Consider the following 10,102-nt stretch of genomic DNA (forward strand, 5'->3'; position numbering starts at 1 on the left):
ACAAAGGTTCTTGAAACACCACAAACTTTGACTAGAAATCTGAAGACATCTTAAAATTTCTGCAGCTGTTGCTTAAATATACTGCAGAACAATTCAGATTAAAAATTACATTTTCAACTCTTTATTAGAGAACTTTACTCCATGTTTTGGTATTCTTCATATAAAACGCCTTCTCAATGACCCTTTCAGGCCCAACTAATTTGGGCTACCTCAGGCCAGTCAGCATACTTAAAACAAAGGTATTGTTATTTTAGGCAATTTTGAGGATCACTGTCAGGTGGCTATAGTGTGGGTTCAAAAACGATGGTCCTTAAATCCAAAAGTAAAGCAGAATCCCAATAATCCGCTAGCAAACTATTCCAAAATTGTGATGGCTTGGCAACATTTCTTTACTGGCACTCTAATGAACATCACTCACTTGTTTCCTGCCCTTCCATGAAACTAACCAGGGTCTTGTTTCCTGAGCTGGCTTTAAATTTACATGGCTCACTGGTAAATTTACTACTCTGCTATGTAATATACAAAGAAAAGTGAACTGGGATATTGATACAAATAACAAATATTTGGTAAATATGCTAATTTAGCACCAAAGTCCCAAGCATACAGACTTAACAGCTTTATTGTAGACAAAGTGAGAAACAAGGACAAGTTTAGAATTCATGTTAATAATCCACTAAAGAGCATCAATGTTATTAAATTAGCAATCTTTTGTTATTAGTTAAATTCCACCCTAAACAATTCACCCAAGCCAATGAATAAAGTTCATTTGTCTTCTTTACTGTCACTAGGGTCACAAACATTCTCCAGCAAAGCAATCCCTAAAAGAGGGTTGTTACATCAGCAACGGCACACGAAATTGCTATTTGTGTCAAATATAATACAATAAGCTATTTGAAATGCCTACTAGTGCAATGGGTTTAACTGTTCCAAAAGGATTAAGTAGGAAATTAGAAGCATCAAAGAGAAATGTAGCTTTGATTTAGAAAACAAAATAAGAATTTATTCTACATTCTTATCAAAGAATCAAAATAGTACCTGGCATCAAAGATTGTATGAACTATATTCAAAAAATATTAAAATGTTGCCAAAAACTATAGTTTTTTTATCTGGAAAATGGCAGAAAGCATATTGAACAGAGACATGGATTAGCTTCCTCCACTCCCACCTGCTACAACCCCCCCCCCCCCAAACTTCATAAAGTGAACAGAAGGAACTAACAAAAATAGCATTATCACTGGTCCACAGAATAAAAAGTGCGGCTATGTGAGAGCATGTGTAACCTATCAAGAATATGTGTACACAATTATTGAATCTTCCTCCACTATCATTTCAGGAAGTGCATTTTCAGCCATGATATTTTTTTGTATTAAAAGAAAACATTTCCACATGGCAGCTTAAACCTTTTGCTGATCATTATATATGCTCTGGGTCATCAACCCTGCTGCCACTGGGCTACAGATTCACCTCATTACTCTGCCAAATTCATACCATTGAGTTAATAGATTCTCTTTTAAACATTCTACTTTAAGAACTTCACCTTATCTAGTCTTTGCGCAAACTGAAATCTCTCATTCTTGGTACAATTCATTTCTTCTGTGTTATTTCCTAAAAAACTAACAGTTCCTAAACAGGAGTATTCTGAAATGAGTACGTTAAGTTCTAGCCACAATTTGCAAAGCTTTAAACACAGTTTCGTTTTTGCACTAGATTAACAAAGCCAAAACTTAATTTTTAAATGGTCTTCTCAATCTGTCTTGCCTTCTTCAAAAACATGTGGACTAAACTCCAACAATCTAATGAGGGGCATAGCTAGAATAGTCAGAATCATCTTCTCAGGGCAGGGGAGTCTAGAATGTAAGGGCATAGGTTTAAGAGAGGGGAGAACTATAAATAAGATCTGAGGAGCATTTTTCCCCACACACAGGAAGTGATGAATACTTTGAAGAGCTGCCAGAGAGGTAGTAAAAAAAACATTTAGGCTGCTATTTAGAAAGACCATAAGACCATAAGACAAAGGAGCAGAAGTAGGCGATTCGGCCCATCGAGTCTGCTCCGCCATTTTATCATGAGCTGATCCATTTTATCCTATTTAGTCCCACTGCCCCGCCTTCTCACCATAACCTTTGATGCCCTGGCTACTCAGATACCTATCAATCTCTGCCTTAAAGACACCCAATGACTTGGCCTCCACTGCTGCCCGTGGCAACAAATTCCATAGATTCACCACCCTCTGACTAAAAAAAATCTTTTTGCATTTCTGTTCTGAAAGGGCGCCCTTCAATCCTGAAGTCATGCCCTCTCATACTGGACTCCCCCATCATGGGAAACGACTTTGCCACATCCACTCTGTCCATGCCTTTTAACATTCGAAATGTTTCTATGAGGTCTCCCCTCATTCTTCGAAACTCCAAGGAATACAGTCCAAGAGCGGACAAACGTTCCTCATATGTTAACCCTCTCATTCCCGGAATCATTCTAGTGAATCTTCTCTGTACCCTCTTCAACGTCAGCACATCCTTTCTTAAATAAGGAGACCAAAACTGCCCACAGTACTCCAAGTGAGATCTCACCAGCGCCTTATAGAGCCTCAACATCACATCCCTGCTCCTATACTCTATTCCTCTAGAAATGAATGTCAACATTGCATTCGCCTTCTTCACTACCGACTCAACCTGGAGGTTAACTTTAAGGGAATCCTGTATGAGGACTCCCAAGTCCCATTGCATCTCAGAACTTTGAATTCTTTCCCCATTTAAATAATAGTCCGCCCGTTTATTTTTTCTGCCAAAGTGCATAACCATACACTTTCCAACATTGTACTTCATTTGCCACTTCTCTGCCCATTCTTCCAATCTATCCAAGTCTCTCTGCAGACTCTCCGTTTCCTCAGCACTACCGGCCCCTCCACCTATCTTCGTATCGTCAGCAAGCTTAGCCACAAAGCCCTCTATTCCATAATCCAAATCGTTGATGTACAATCTAAAAAGAAGCGGCCCCAACACAGACCCCTGTGGAACACCACTGTTAACCGGCAGCCAACCAGAATAGGATCCCTTTATTCCCACTCTCTGTTTCCTGCCAATCAGCCAACGCTCTATCCACGTATGTAACTTTCCTGTAATTCCATGGGCTCTTATCTTAAGCAGCCTCATGTGTGGTACCTTGTCAAAGGCCTTCTGAAAATCCAAATATACAACATCCACTGCATCTCCCTTGTCTAGCCTACTGGTAATTTCCTCAAAAAATTGTAATAGGTTTATCAGGCAGGATTTTCCTTTAAGGAATCCATGCTGAGTTCTGCCTATCTTGTGATATGCCTCCAGGTACTCTGTAACCTCATCCTTGACAATCGACTCCAACAACTTCCCAACCACCGACGTCAAGCTAACAAGTCTATAATTTCCTTTTTGCTTCCTTGCCCCCTTCTTAAATAGCGGAGTGACATTTGCAATCTTCCAGTCCTCCGGAACAATGCCAGAATCTATTGACTTTTGAAAGATCATCGCTAATGCCTCCGCAATCTCCACAGCTACTTCCTTCAGAACACGAGGGTGCATTCCATCTGGTCCAGGAGATTTATCGACCTTTAGCCTATTCAGCTTCCTGAGTACTTTCTCTGTCATAATTGTGACTGCGCACACTTCTCTTCCCTGCCACCCTTGAGTGTCCGGTATCCTGCTGTCTTCCTCAGTGAAGACTGATACAAAATACTTGTTCAGTTCCTCTGCCAGGAATAGAATAGAGAGATATGAATTTAATTGCTGGTAAATGGGATTACATAGATAGGCATTACAGTCAGCATTGGTATGATGGGCTGTATGTTTATATGATTCTGTGAAACGAATGCACAGGTTACAAAATAACACATCTCTTCCATTATTTCCAAGTGGACTATTAACTTACTTAAAATGAAGTCAGTTAATAGCCTCCTTGGAAAACCAGAAGGAGATTCAATTTAATTTTTAGACATTTATTTGCCAGGATCTCATTACATTCTACAAAACTTCTTGATGCTAAAAGCATTGTTCAATGTAGACAATAACTCCAGCAAAAAAGAACATACTAAAACCTGCTGGAAGCTGCTTAAGATCATGGCAAGTTAAAAAGACTGCTCTACAAGAAAAAAAATTTGGAAAAAGTTCATGTGTCAGTCTTGGTTCAATAATAACATCTTGTCACTATGTTATTAGATTACAGGTTACATAAGAATAGGAGCAGGAGTAGGCCAACCGGCCCATCGAGCCTGCCCCGACATTCAATAAGATCACAGCTGATCTGTCCATAAACTCAGCTCCATCTACCTGTCTTTTCCCCATAACTCTTAGTTCCCTTACTATGTAAAAACCTATCTAACTGTATCTTAAATACATCTAGTGAAGGTTCAAGTCCCATTCCATGATTCAGGGACATAAATGTGAGCCAACATTACCAGTATACTTATAAGTATTGCATCACTACATCAGATAACGTTTGCATAGAACTTCTACTGAAAATCCAAACTGTACATGCAGGTGGAAGTAGTATTCATGGAAGGATAAAGCAGCTTGGTAATATTAAGATTTATCAAATAATAGTAGTGCAATCACTCAAGTCGAGTATGATGTTCTAAGGGGCTGTCTATTGGTGAATCCTCAGGTGGCTGTAGAGACTGATCCAGGATTCACCAAAGCAAACAAATTAATCATTTATCTCACCCCTGGTTGTAGGATGCCGGATCCAAATCGCTTGCAACTTTGACAATAAAATGCACTTAACACAGTAAAACATCCCAGGGTGATTTGCAAGAACATTATCATAGTTCATCAGTAGTGATATGAAAGATTTAATTTAGACCCTTCGTCAGTAACATCCAAAATTCTAACTTTGCTATGTTTTTTAAAAAGCAAATTTATTTACACCATGCTCTATTTTAATACTGTATTTCTGAGATATTTTTGATTTGTTTTTAGTTTCTAAAATCTGGCCACTTTTGGGGCACAGTGTGTCATCTTGTCTCTTTACAGATGTTGCCTCTGCCAATCAAGAGTCTCAAAAGAAAAGCTGCTGAGTCACAGGCTTAAAACTTTGCTATTACCACCTGCGAAGGATCTTTGTATTGGCTGTTTGAGATAATTGAACAAAGTTTTTCATTTCAATGGGGTTAATATCTTGCTCAATGCTGAAAATTTAATGGACAGCCCATTAATGGCAATACAGCAACCACTCATCCCAATGGACTCATGCCTACACATCCTTCTGAAACAATATAAAATTTTATAAATTTACGTTTTTCCAAAGCAAGTAAGGGTTTAGATATCATGAATGCTTTTGTCATTCTTAGAGGAAAGCCGGGCAAGAAGAGGTAAAAAGTAAAAGTAAATAAAGTTGTAAAGAAGTAAATGACTTATTTATAAATTGCTTTGTCTAACTCAGGACATCCCAATGTAATGCTAAGTAAAGTTTTTCTTGCAATAAACCATAAGACATAGGAGCAGAATTACGCCATTTGCCCCATCAAGTCTGCTCCACCATTCCATCATGGCTAATTTATTATCTCTCTCAACCCCATTCTCCCGCCTTCTCCCCATAACCTTTGACACCCTTACTAATCAAGAACCATCAACCTCTGCTTTAAATATACCCAATGACTTAGCCTCCACAAAAACCTATGGTAATGAATTCCATAGATCCACCACCCTCTGGCTATAAAAAATCCTCCTCATCTGTTTTAAATGGACATCCTTCTATTCTGAAGCTGTGTACTCTGGTCCTAGAGTCCCCCATTACAGGAAACATCCACTCTACCTAGGCCTTTCAATATTCGATACGTTTCAATGGTATTCACTCACTTCATTCTTCTACACTCCAACATGTACAAGCCCAAAGCCACTAAATGCTCAGTATACGTTTCATTCCCAGGATCATTCTTCTGAACCTCCTCAGTCATCACCGTTATGTATGCCAGTTTGATGCTGCTTTAGGACACTTAACTAACCCCTGCAATGTATTTTCATGCAAATTTCAAAGGCTATTAGCTTCATGTAAATTATAAATTCAGTTTATTTCAGTAGTCATTTGAGGATAATACCTTCAAGAAAATTGCAATAGACTTTTTTAAAAATTCCGGAAATACTCACTATGTCAAACAGTGGAGAGAGAGGCTGTTAATATTTTGGTACAGGACACTTCATCAGATTTCTCTCTTCAAGGCTGCAAATTGACCTGCTAAATTATTCCAGTATATTCTGTTATTTTTCCCTGAGATTTTCAGCATCTACAGTCGTTTGCTTTCCAGTTCAGTAACACACACATTAGGTTTTTTACAGCTTCCTTCAACTTGTAATGAATCACAGTAAAGTTCACTTCATGACAGGTGGAGGGGTATAAACATTCAGCAAGATTCAAGACTAGTTAATGACATTTCCAGTACACAATTGTAAAGGAAATCAACATATCTGTTACTCTGAATTCAATGCAGCACAAAAAAAACAATCAGATGAAGAACACAATGATAAAAATAAACAATATAAACAATAAATATGAATACTTGAGATAGTGAAGATATATATAGATATATATATGTGTGTGTGTGTGTGTGTGTGTGTGTGTGTGTGTGTGTGTGTGTGTGTGTATGTATATATATAAAACGCAAACAACAGGAATTCTGCAGATGCTGGAAATTTAAGCAACACACATCAAAGTTGCTGGTGAACGCAGCAGGACAGGCAGCATCTCTAGGAAGAGGTACAGTCGACGTTTCAGGCCGAGACCCTTCGTCAGGACTAACTGAAGGAAGAGCTAGTAAACCAAATCTCTTACTATCTCTTCCTTCAGTTAGTCCTGACGAAGGGTCTCGGCCTGAAACGTCGACTGTACCTCTTCCTAGAGATGCTGCCTGGCCTGCTGCATTCACCAGCAACTTTGATGCGTGATCCTGGAGATATATATATATATCTTGCATGTCCATAGAGTGACAATAGGCTTGGGAGTGTCCTTGTTTTCTAGGTGACTTTGAGAGGAAATGATAAAGTAGTTGGGGGGGGGAAGAAGTGTGGTGAGGCATTAGTGGGTGGCGGTGTTGATCAGCCTTACTGCTTGTGAAAAGTAACCATTTTTGAGTCTGATGGCCCTGACATAGATGCTACATACTGATAAACAGTTCATGCACAGGGTGGGTGGAATTCTTCATGATGTCATTGGCCTTTTTCTGCCACCTTTCTGTATACATGTCATTGATGGCAGGTAGACTATTGCCGATGATGCATTGGGCAGTTTCGACTACCCATGCAAAGCCCTCCAGTCAGCCGCACTGCAGTTTCCATACTATGCAGTGATGCAGTATGTTTGGATACTCTCTACTGTACATCATAGAAGGTGAATGTTGATGTGTATAATCCAACTCTCTTCAGCTTCCTCAAAAAGTAGAGGGTTGGTGAGTTTCCTTGACTGTGTAGGATGTGTTCTGGGACCATGAGAGGTTGTGCAAGATGTGCACTCCCAGAAGTTTGAAACTGCTCACAGTTTCCATTGTTGTGCCACTGATATAAGGGGTGGGGGTGGGGGGGGAAACGCGAGTTCTCCGAAAGTCAATAACCATCTCCTTTGCCTTATCACTGACGAAAAGGTTATCTTCCTGGCACAAGGCCTTGAGCTCTTCCACCTCCTTCCGGTAGGCCATCTCATCATTGCTGATGATAAGCCACACCACCAGTATCACCAGCAACTTGACAATGAGGTTTGGCCATACAGTTGTGTGTGAGCAGAGTGTACAGCAGTGGGCTTAGCACACAGCCTTGGGTGTACTCACGTTCAGGATGATGGGGAATAAGGATTGGTGCTGACTATCTGAGGTATATTGGTTAGGAAGTCCAACACCCAATTGCACAGTGATGTATTTAGTGGTTTAATTACCAAGGTCTGTAGGACAATGCTGAACTGAAATCCCCAAACAGCATTCCGACACAAGTGTCCTTGTTTTCTAGGTGTGCCAGGGCCAAGTGCATGACAGATGCTATGGCATCTGTTGCAGAGCAGTTCTGTCAGTAAGCATATTGGTGAGTGAGCAACAGTCCACATTTTATTTCACCTGCATCAGATTCTAATGAATATTCCAAGTGTTTCGGTTAATCAAAAATTTATCCTGAGATGAATTATATTGACTGCAATCCATCAAATCTGTGACTTAAGTACAAATTTGAACACTGATAATAGCAGGAGAGCAATTGAACAAGAAAAGCTAACATTCCCTGAAGGTCGGCACTTTATTCTGCAGTTCTCTGTAACTGCTACGCTTCATTATGCTTTCTGTTGTTTTCCCTAGATTACCTCATTAAGTCAAACGTCTATTCATACAAGTCGGTATGAATAAGACAAGTTTTTCCACCATACTTCGGCGCATGTCACAATAATAAACCAATTCCAATTGCACGGTATGATCGATATGATTTTACATTTAAGAGTTTCTTACAAACATTATTTGAAATAACTTGCGATGTAAATGCGTATCAAAAAGACAGTTTCATTTTACAAAAGAGGATTAATACTTTGCAAGCTCAACGATATCCAAACTTCCACAGATCATCCACATGAAACTCAACCCAAACAACATCACCTTACAAACGTGAACTAACGCATATTTTTCTTGACTTGAGTCGAGGGTTACCATAGGCAACGCTGGCAACATCCACAAGCATGCTTCACCATTCAGTCCCTTCCCGCTACAGAGAATTAACCATGAACGTTTTATTGATTAAAAAAACACTTGGGTTGGAGCGCTCGGACATGACAGAGATCCCACCTGACCCCAACAGCTTCAGCAAGATTAGGTTGTTAAAGATGTAGTCGATGCATAGTACTTTTTTTTTGTTTACTAACTGTTAGGTTTTGTCCCATCTTACCAGCCTTGCAGATTGTGCAGAGTCTTCATGTAACAGCCGAAAGCTCAAAGTAACCAGCCCGGGGCCTCTCTGATATGTCAAAACAATTTTCAAAGCCTCTGGCCTAAGGTAAGCATAGTAATAATCTGCACAAAGGAACGATACAATGTCACAAAACCTCCTTCCCACACCCAAAACCGACGCCCACACTCCGTACGAAACGGACTCCGAGGCCTCCTGAGTCACCTCAGGCCCGGGACACTTAGCAACCGAGTCATCGTGCAACCAAACCTCACCTCACCTCAGCGGAGGCGCCCCCGCTTCTCTCAACGCCGATTCGCGCTCGGCCGAGCAGTGGCCCCGCCCGCGACGGCTGATTGGCCAAGACCGACATCAATCTCGCCCCAGTCTTGTTTCCGTCATCAGGGTCGGTTGAGGCGGGCGCCCACAAAGGGGAGTCTTTGCCGCTCTGCCCGGGTAAGTTAGTTGTTCGAAAGGGTGAGGGGGCTGTTTCTCGACTCAGTCCAAGTGCACGGCCACCTCTGAAATTGTTGGTGTGTAAAAAAAATGCGACTCTATCCCACTCTATCACATGCAAAGCCTCCTCACATCTCCAAGGAGTACTGCCAAAAGAATCAGAATCAAGTTTAACATCACCGCCATATGTCAATAGCCAATCAATAGTTCCATTTAATATCAGAGAACCTGAAATTCTTGCTCTTTGCAGACATCCACTAAAACAGAAGGGTACCAGAAAGAATCGTCAGAACCCAAGACTCCCCACCCACGTACAAACAGCAGCAAACATCAACCCTCACCCTCCCTTTTCTCCACTGACTACAGGCACCCACCACCCACCGAGCGAGAAATAGCAAAGCCCCCCAAGGAAAGACCATGATCTGCATGCAGTACAACAATCGCCCACCCGACAACTCGGCATATCTCTCTCCCTCTCCCTTTCTCTCAAAAAGGTGTCTCGCACCAAACGGGGAGACTAACAAAACAAAACAAAAACTCGCTGATTACGATGTTAAAAGTCTGCCGCGTTGCTTCCCTCCTCTCCCGAGTTCGGCAAACTCTTCCCCCACCATCGAAAGAAAGAGAGTAGCAATTCCCCAATTACAGAGACTTCCAGCGGTGATCCGCTGTTGTGAAATCTGAATTATAGTATTAAGTAGTTAAATTAAATAAGCAATGCAAAAACAGAAATAAAAACTAGTGAGGTAGTGTTCATTGTTTCAGTGGAA

General features: G+C 40.7%; 1 protein-coding gene across 7 annotated transcripts in view; it reads right to left on the reverse strand.

Moving 5' to 3' along the window:
• cep131 (centrosomal protein 131) overlaps positions 1 to 9,236 on the reverse strand; it is a 147,485-nt gene extending 138,249 nt beyond the window's left edge. For 6 of the 7 annotated variants that reach the window (XR_010015784.1, XM_063030549.1, XM_063030545.1 and 3 more), the window contains exon 1: positions 8,877 to 9,136. The gene's annotated coding sequence lies outside the window, so the exon portion shown is untranslated. Of the gene's footprint in view, positions 1 to 8,876; positions 9,137 to 9,156 lie in introns of those variants that run through there. The other variant, XM_063030546.1, reaches the window with a different exon arrangement.
• Between the last annotated feature and the right edge of the window lie 866 nt (positions 9,237 to 10,102).

This window comes from Mobula hypostoma, chromosome 22, assembly GCF_963921235.1.
Source record: "Mobula hypostoma chromosome 22, sMobHyp1.1, whole genome shotgun sequence".
Classification (NCBI taxonomy): Eukaryota; Metazoa; Chordata; class Chondrichthyes; order Myliobatiformes; family Myliobatidae; genus Mobula; species Mobula hypostoma.